This window comes from Pan troglodytes, chromosome 3, assembly GCF_028858775.2.
Source record: "Pan troglodytes isolate AG18354 chromosome 3, NHGRI_mPanTro3-v2.0_pri, whole genome shotgun sequence".
In the NCBI taxonomy this organism is placed as follows: domain Eukaryota; kingdom Metazoa; phylum Chordata; class Mammalia; order Primates; family Hominidae; genus Pan; species Pan troglodytes.
In genome coordinates, this window is record NC_072401.2 from 136,774,563 (window position 1) to 136,782,879 (window position 8,317).

At 30.6% G+C, this 8,317-nt stretch overlaps 1 non-coding gene across 1 annotated transcript; it reads right to left on the reverse strand.

Annotated features, from left to right (window-relative positions):
- Positions 1–6,316: 6,316 nt before the first annotated feature.
- LOC112209042 (U6 spliceosomal RNA) lies at positions 6,317–6,421 on the reverse strand. Its single transcript, XR_002943728.1, has one exon. It is a non-coding gene; the product is annotated as a U6 spliceosomal RNA (small nuclear RNA).
- Between the last annotated feature and the right edge of the window lie 1,896 nt (positions 6,422–8,317).

Sequence of the window (8,317 nt, forward strand, 5' to 3'; positions counted from 1 at the left end):
CCTGCACTATTAAGCAACTAGAAATAGAGGATTTAATTTTTTTAAACCTTGAGCACCATAAAGTACTCAGACAATTTTAGTAATAAATGCTTATATACCTTTCAGATTGTCTAAAAAAGAGACTAAAAATAGATTAAAAATATATACACATGTAATATGCATACACTTCCCTTCTCCAGAGAATAATTATGTTAATAAGTTCCTCCATTACCAATTTTACAGGCAATGTTTTTTGGTTGTGATACAATTATACTAGAAGTCAATATTCTTTTAACAGTCAGAAAACATATTTCTATGAAAAATTGGAAACATTTTCTTAACTAATCATTTTAGCAAAGAGCAGAAACAAATTGTAAATTATGCTATGGTAATCAGAAAATATAAAAGAGAAAATCAGTACTAAAATTTTAAATTATCTATAAAGTAATGAAATAAAAAACATTTCATTGGAAAATATTGATATAAAAGATAGTGCTAAGACTGTTACTGGAGAAAAAACAAATACTTAAATGTCTTCAATAATTTTAATAAACAATCAGAACAATCACTAGTAAGAGACAACAACCACACATTAAGTATTATTTTTTGGTAAAATTTAAACTAATGATTTTGGAAATAGTCAGCAATAACAAATGTCATTCATTCAGCAAATGTTCCTAGATTGCCTACTGCATGTCAGGAACTTTTCCAGGCCTTGAGAAACAGTTTTGAATCAGAGAAAAATTTTGACTTCTTGTTTACATTCTAATGGAGAGGAGCAAGCAATTGTGGAAAGTAAATATAAAAGATAATGCAGGAATGTAGGCTTGCAATTAAAAAAAAAAGATGGTCAGTGAATATCTCAAGTATATCACCAAAAGTAAAATACATTGGGATAAAATCTGACTATTTGAAAAAGGTCATGTAACTAACTGGAGAAATTGCATTCCACCAATAAAAAATGTTTTAAAGAATAGCAAATATCAAGGTAATTCATTAAAAAGACTTTTAAAATGTTCATGTCCTTTCATTAAAAGTTTAAAATTTGAAAAACATGAGAAGATAAAATACATCACAATTAGGAAAAAGAAAAACTATATAATCTCTCATTATGAAAATACTAAAATGATTGTAAGAAGTCACATGATATTAATACTCTATGCATACGTATAACATTAAATTCCAAGTAGATGCATGATTTCTTAGAACAGTATAAATAACCTACAGTGATATAATAAAAATAGAATCTAAATGGAACAATAAACAGAAGATATTGTAGTTAGTTTTCTCAATATTTTAAAAAGGCAAGAAGATGAGACGTTTAATACTTGTTTTTCCAAATTTGAAAGTAAAAACTTATAAAACAAGTATTTTAAAGAAGTTATTTAAAAATTGATTTGGTTTCACCTCAATAAAAATTAAATATTTTATGAAGCTTGAGTAAATATAAACATTGTGAAACTGACATGGGAAAAAATAAACATATCAGTCAGGCAAATAAAAACACTAGAAAGATGAGATGATACTATCAATTTTATTTTTATTTTTTGGTCTGCATGTAGCAAAATTTAAAATGTACATCATCCTTTGTACCTCTAGGAATTTATTTCACTTATATCTTTCTCCAGTGGTATAAATACAGAATGTTCACTGAAGCATCCAAAAAAGATAAAAATACAAGTATTTGCTTCAAAGACTTACATGAAAAGTTCATCTAAATGAAGGTCTGTGAAAAATATGTAACTTAAACATAGAAATATTTATAAAAACCTATTCTTAGTGAGTACAGATTACTCATAAAAGTTACGGACACTAAATTAAATAGAAAAAAATTATATGTATGCATAAATTAACTATTAAAGTGCATTAAAATTCTGAAAGATTACACAAAATTTAGAGCATATCTTAGTGGAGGTGGAAGGTAAAAAACTTTCAAGTTCAATCTTTAAATTTTTCTACAAAGTTTTTAAAAATTGTTAAATGAGAATTAATTACATGATTGAAAAAGATAATTAAAAATAAAATTAAAAAGCTATAGGTTAATGCAAACAACTTAAAGGACAAAAATGTTTTAGAACAGCTTGCTTAATTCAATCTAGTAAAAAAAAATCTTCTCATGCAAATTCTGTGTTTTAAACATCTTTTTGATAAAGGACATTGATGTATATAAAAGATAGTGGCATGAGTCTTCCAACTTAAGTTAAATTTGATAAGAAAGCTCATTACTGTCTAAATGAGCAATATGAGAAATTAAATGCTGGGCATGGCTCAGGAATAACTGCTTAGCATATGCTACCATTGCATAATAAAAATCATTTGTGCAGTAACACATGAAAGTGTTTCTAAGCCATTATGACAATATTTGAGTTTCAGAGTTTATTGAAATATTTGGTTCTTATTTGTCTTTTGCATTCGCAAATGATTTTATTTTTATTTGATGTGAAAATATTATTATTAATGCAACAGTGGATTTTTAAAGGATATTTTAATGCCTATGCAAGAGTGAGCATGTTAAAATTGATCATTATCAGATGAAACATCACACTTCACTAGCAGCAGCTTATTTTTTCAACTGTTTGTTGTTCCTGTGTTGTTCCCTCAATATACAAAATGAGATCAAAACACAAAAAGGCATCATAAAATGCCACTGGAAAATGGAAAGATAAGGTTTTTATAATGTATCACTAGTGCTCATTTGTTAAGGCAATTTCCCAGACTCCCAATGTATTTTAAATAATTTTGCAAAACAAATCTATGGTTCTTATTAAATAACCATGTAATTTAAAACAAAACATAGTGGACATGATAATAAAGGTATCACTTTTCATTCCAAATTGAACTTTATATTATATAATAATATAAACATTTTCACTTAAATCACATTCAAATTTAGAAAAAATTTTATCATTTGTTATTGTTTAATAACAAATGATAAAGATTCAGGTCTATTTGCTATAACAACAAAAGAAATTATAAACAAGATAATCATGGAAGACACAAATTTTATTTTTCTTTCTTTCTTCTATGACATGGACAAAAATAAGAACTCTATAATGGTAAGGGTGTATTCATGGCCTACCCAGTCTCCTAACTTGAAAGTCTGCCTTTTCTAGTATTGCCCAGATCCACTTGGTCAGTGATATCTTCAGTCAAAGGGAAGAAGATGTATTGAGGAAGGGAAATGTATACTCTTTCTCATTTAAGGCACAAAGGAGATTTTTTTCCTCACATTTCCATTTACAGAATGTGTTCACAGAGGTTAGCCAGAACATAGCTGAACAGCTAAACTAGAGGCTGGTAAATGTACCCTCTTGCTGGACTTTCAGGTAATCAGTTACTTTTCAGGATTTTTTATGGAAAATGGTAGAAGGGATATTGGGCCTAACTCATAGACTTTCAAAGTTTTTTGTAAAAAAAAGTTTCATATCATGCAAGAAAAATAACTGTGATACTGCAGGGATTATAATAAATATGTTAATTTAACAGAAGCTTAAGACAATAGAATTAGAATAGTTGTCAAAGTAGATTTAAGTAACGTGGATAAAATATACATAAAAACTAACTCCCTTTTACATCTTTCTATCTAGTTTTGCTTTTGTTTCATTTCTCAACTCTTCAATCTAAAACCTTTCAAAACTGTTCTGCTGAGATGAATAGGCAGACTACACTATTACAGGATTGTTAGCTTACAAGAAAAAAATCCTAGACTGTTAACTGTTTCTTTCTCCTATTATTCTCAAGAAAGATCTTACTTCTATAGATGAGTACTTCCATTTAGAAAATAACTTTTCTTTCCATGTTATTTGTTATGTAAATTTTTGTATAGCTTTTCTATTCATTTATTTCTATGTCTAATATTCATATCAATGTCCAGAGTAATGACTTTAAAGAAAATATTTTTGAGTCTACAAACAACAAGAATCATCTTCCAGTAAACATTATCTTCTATCTTCTCTTGGTATTGTATTGCTCTTCAGTTCCAGGAAAACTAAAGTCCACTGATTATCATCCAAAAAAATTAGTTAAGATAAGCAGAGAAATGTCAGTTTTATTGCTATTGGGTGAAAGTTTCCATAAAATAGAGATTTAAGTTAAATGGAATAATAATTTTTCTAAGATTTCTACTTTTTGTTGATTTCCATTTAAATATTCCTTAAATTATACACAAAGGTATGTTAAAAGCATCAACCGTAATATTGAATTTGTCTATTTCTCTTTCCAGTATATTTTTATTTCCTGCGATTTGAATCTTTGCTCTCAGTTGCATACCCACAGAATTGTCACATCTTCTCAGTGAATTGTCCCTTTTATTATTATTATATGCCCCTCTTTGCAACTATTAATATTGTCTATCCTTATTATTTGAGTGTGCCATATTTGCAAATTTCCTGCTCACTAAAATTTATTTTTAACCCCAAAATCAATACTCAGAGATTTTCTCAGTCATTTGCAGACATGTCCAGAGCCACAAAATGACTGAGTTGCCCAACCCCCAGGTCCCCAGCTAAAATTAAAGAAGATGGCATTGCCTTCTTACTTCATCTCTCATGTAGAGTTCACCATTTGGTAGGAGCAGGGCCGTGTAAGGGAAGAAGCTCTGGATCTGGGGCCAGTTAGAGGGAGTGTGAATTCCAACTCAGGCAGACATTAGTGGGGTGGTCTCGGGCAAGTCCTTCAACATTTCTGAATCTGTTGTTCTTTTTTTATAACATTAAGAAATTAAAATCCACCATAATTTTTTTTTAGGATTTAAGATTATAATCTGTGTTAAATGTGTGTGTGTGTGTGTGTGTGTGTATACTTACTCTTTGGAATCGTGGTTCAATATTCACTAATTCAGTGCTTGTGTGACTTTGTAGAACATAAATACTACAAGTAATGTGATTAATTGCATTTCTTTTTCTAATGTGTACTTATTATGATGCTAATATAGCTATTCCAGCTTTTGTTTGAGTAGTGTTAGAATAGTATACAATTTTTTATCCTTTTTTTATACATATGTTAGATTAAAAGCAGTTTTCTGGTTGACAATTTATAGTTGATCTCCTTCTCTGCCTCTTCCTCCTCCACTACCTCATCTGCCTCCAATTCCTCCTCTGTCTTATTAAGTTCACCTTTGCAATCTTTGCCATTTAACTGTTTCAACCTTTTACATTTAATGCAATTGGTGGTATGGTTGACTTTAAGTCTACCATTTTGCTGTTTGCTTTCTCTTTGACAACTTCTATTTGTTTCTGTTTTCTTTCCTACCTTCATACCTCCTTTAGGTTTTTATTTAATACCTTGTATTATTTACTCTTGGCTAATTAGCTATATTTAAATTTTTTTTCTTTTTCTTTAATTTTCTTTTACAGGTCAATCTAAGGTTAACAATATTTATCTTATTACAATATACTTTCCAACAATATTGCAGACTTTTTTACATAGCATTAACCACTTATGCAAATATTTTTCAGTTTGTCTCTGTCACCCGTTGTACTGTTGTATTAATACTTTTACTTCTGAATATGTTTTAAATAATAAAATATGTTGTTATTTTTGTTTTAAATAATCAATTATTTATTTATTTATTTATTTATTGAGACCAGATCTCATTGTGTTGCCCAGGCTGGAGTGCAGTGGTGCAATCACAACTCACTGTAACCTCAAACTTCTGGGCTCAAGTGATCCTCCTGTCTTAGCCTCCTGAGTAGCTAGGACTAAAGATGTATGCCACTATGCCCAGCTAGTTTTTCTTTTAATGGCCTTTTTTTTTTTTTTGTAGAGATGAGATCTAATTGTGTGGGCCAGGCTTGTCTTGAACTCTTGGCCTCAATTGATCATCTTGCCCCAACCTCCCAGAGTTCTGAGATTACAGGAGTGAGCTACTATGCCTGGCTCAATTATGTTTTAAAGGAAACTTGAAAAGGAGAAGAGGCCATATTTACTCACATATTTACTAATTCTGTTACTCTTCACTTCCATATGAGTGCTTAATTTCCACCTAGGGTCATTTTATTTCATTTTGAAAAAAATTGCTAAGTATTAATTTTAGTGTAAGTTATTTAGTAATGAATCTATAAGTGTTTGGTATTTATTTCTTTTCATTTTCTAAAAAACATTTTTTTCTGGCTGTACAATTTTAAATTGAAGAGGTGTACTCCTCTTCCTCAGCACTTTAAAGACATTTTTTTTTTGTCTTTTGCCTTAGGTTCTTTCCAAAAAGAATTATTTGGTCATATTCATCTTTCATTTCTAGTATATAATGTGCCTTTTTTCCCTTTAATTTCCTTTTAGATTTTTCTCTTTTCCATGTATTTATAGTAATTTGATTGGGATTTAATTTGATTTTTATTCCTGAAATACAGAACAATTCATGAATTTATATCCTTCTTGTGTAGGGGCTATGCTAATCTTCTCTGTATCTTTCCAAATTTAGTATATGTGCTACTGAAGCAAGCACTTGATTTAATTTTCTTTTTATATTACCTGAGATTTAGTGGCCATTCTATTTTTTAAATTTAATTTCTCATTTTTAATTTTTATGTGTACATAGTAGGTGTATATATTTATGGGGTACATGTGATGGTTTTATGCAGGAATATAATGTGCAATAACCATATCAGAGAAATCGAGGTATTTACCACCCCAAGCATTTATTACTTCTTCATTACAAGAGCATTCCATTTTTGCTATTTTAGCTATTTAAAAATATATCATAAATTATTTTTGACTGTAGTCAACCTGTTGTGCTATCAAGTACTAGATCTTACTCATTCTAACTATGTTTTTGTACTCATCAACAATCCACACTTTTTCCCTCCCTCTCCACTAACCATTGCACTCTTTGATTGATTTCAATCAATTTGATTGATTTGACTTCATTGATTGATTTGCATATGTTAGATCATTCTTTCATTCCTGGGATGAATTCTACTTGGTCATGATGAATGATCATTTTAATATGTTGTTAAATTCAATTTGCTAGTGTTTTGTTTAGGAATTTTGCATCAATGTTCAGCTACTGGCCTGTAGTTTTGTTTTGTTCTTCTTATGTCTTTGTTTGATTTTTGATGTGAGTAATACTGTCCTCCTAAAATGAGTTTTGAAGTATTCCCTAATCTTATATATCTTGCAATAGTTTGAGTAGGATTGGTATTAGTTCTTCCTTAAATGTTTGATAAAATTCAGCAGTGAAACCATCAGATCTCGTTACTGGCAGCAAATCTATATCCATACAGATCTGCAGCAACTTCAATTATTTCTTCCTCAGAAGAAAGACTCAGAAGGAGAAACAAAAGCATGTTTTAGAGCAGGAGTGTAAGTTTATTAAAAAGTTGTAGAGCAGGAATAAAAGGAAGTAAAGTACCCTTGGAAGAGGGCCAAGTGGGCAACTTGAGAGATCAAGAGCCCAGTTTGACCTTTTGACTTGGGGTTTTATACGTTGGCATACTTCCAAGATCCTGCATTACTTCTCTGGTTCTTCCCTTGGCGTGGGCTGTCTGCATGTTCAGTGGCCTGCTAGCACTTGTGCGGAGAGCATGTTCAGTGTGTTTGCTGGAGTTGTACACATGCTTACTTGAAGCGTTCTTCACTTACTGGTCTAGAATTCCTAGAGGAAGGTGATGATACCATTTAAACTCCATCACTTTGCCTCTTAATGATCATGCTTGAGCCCACTCGCCCAACTCCTAAGATCTTATTAGGAAGCTGCTGATCACCAGTTTCGGGTGTTTTCTCTCTACTGGGAGACTGCCCTTCCCTGGCGCTGCTTGTAAGCAATTATTATTTTAGAGAGAGAGTTAACAACTGCTGGACCATCATCTGATGGTCACCTGACATTTCTGGTGGTTGAGTGGGGAGCCCTCCTGCCCTGCTCATGCCTTACTAGCTACGTACTATAACAATCCAGGCTTTTCTTTGGTGGAAAACTTCTTACTAAATTTGATCTTGTTTTTTGTTTTTAGTCTCTTCAGGTTTTCAATTTCTTCATAGTTCAATCTTAGATTGTATGTGTCTGATAATTTATCTATTTCTTCTAGGTTCTCCAATTTATTGGTACATAGTTGCTCATGGAAGTCTTTAATAATCCTTTGAATTTCTGCTATATCAGTTGTAATGTCTCCTTTTTCATCTTTGATTTATCTATATAGGTCTTCTCCTTTTCTAATTAGTCTGGCTAAAGGTTTGTCATTTTTGTTTATATTTTCAAAAAAACAAACTTTTTTTGTCTTCTTTATCTTTTATTATTTTTTATTTCAATTTCATTTATTTCTGCACTTATTCTTACTATTTTCTTTTCCCAATTTTGAGTTTGGTTTGCTCTTGTTTTTCTACTTCTTTGAGATGCATTGTTGGA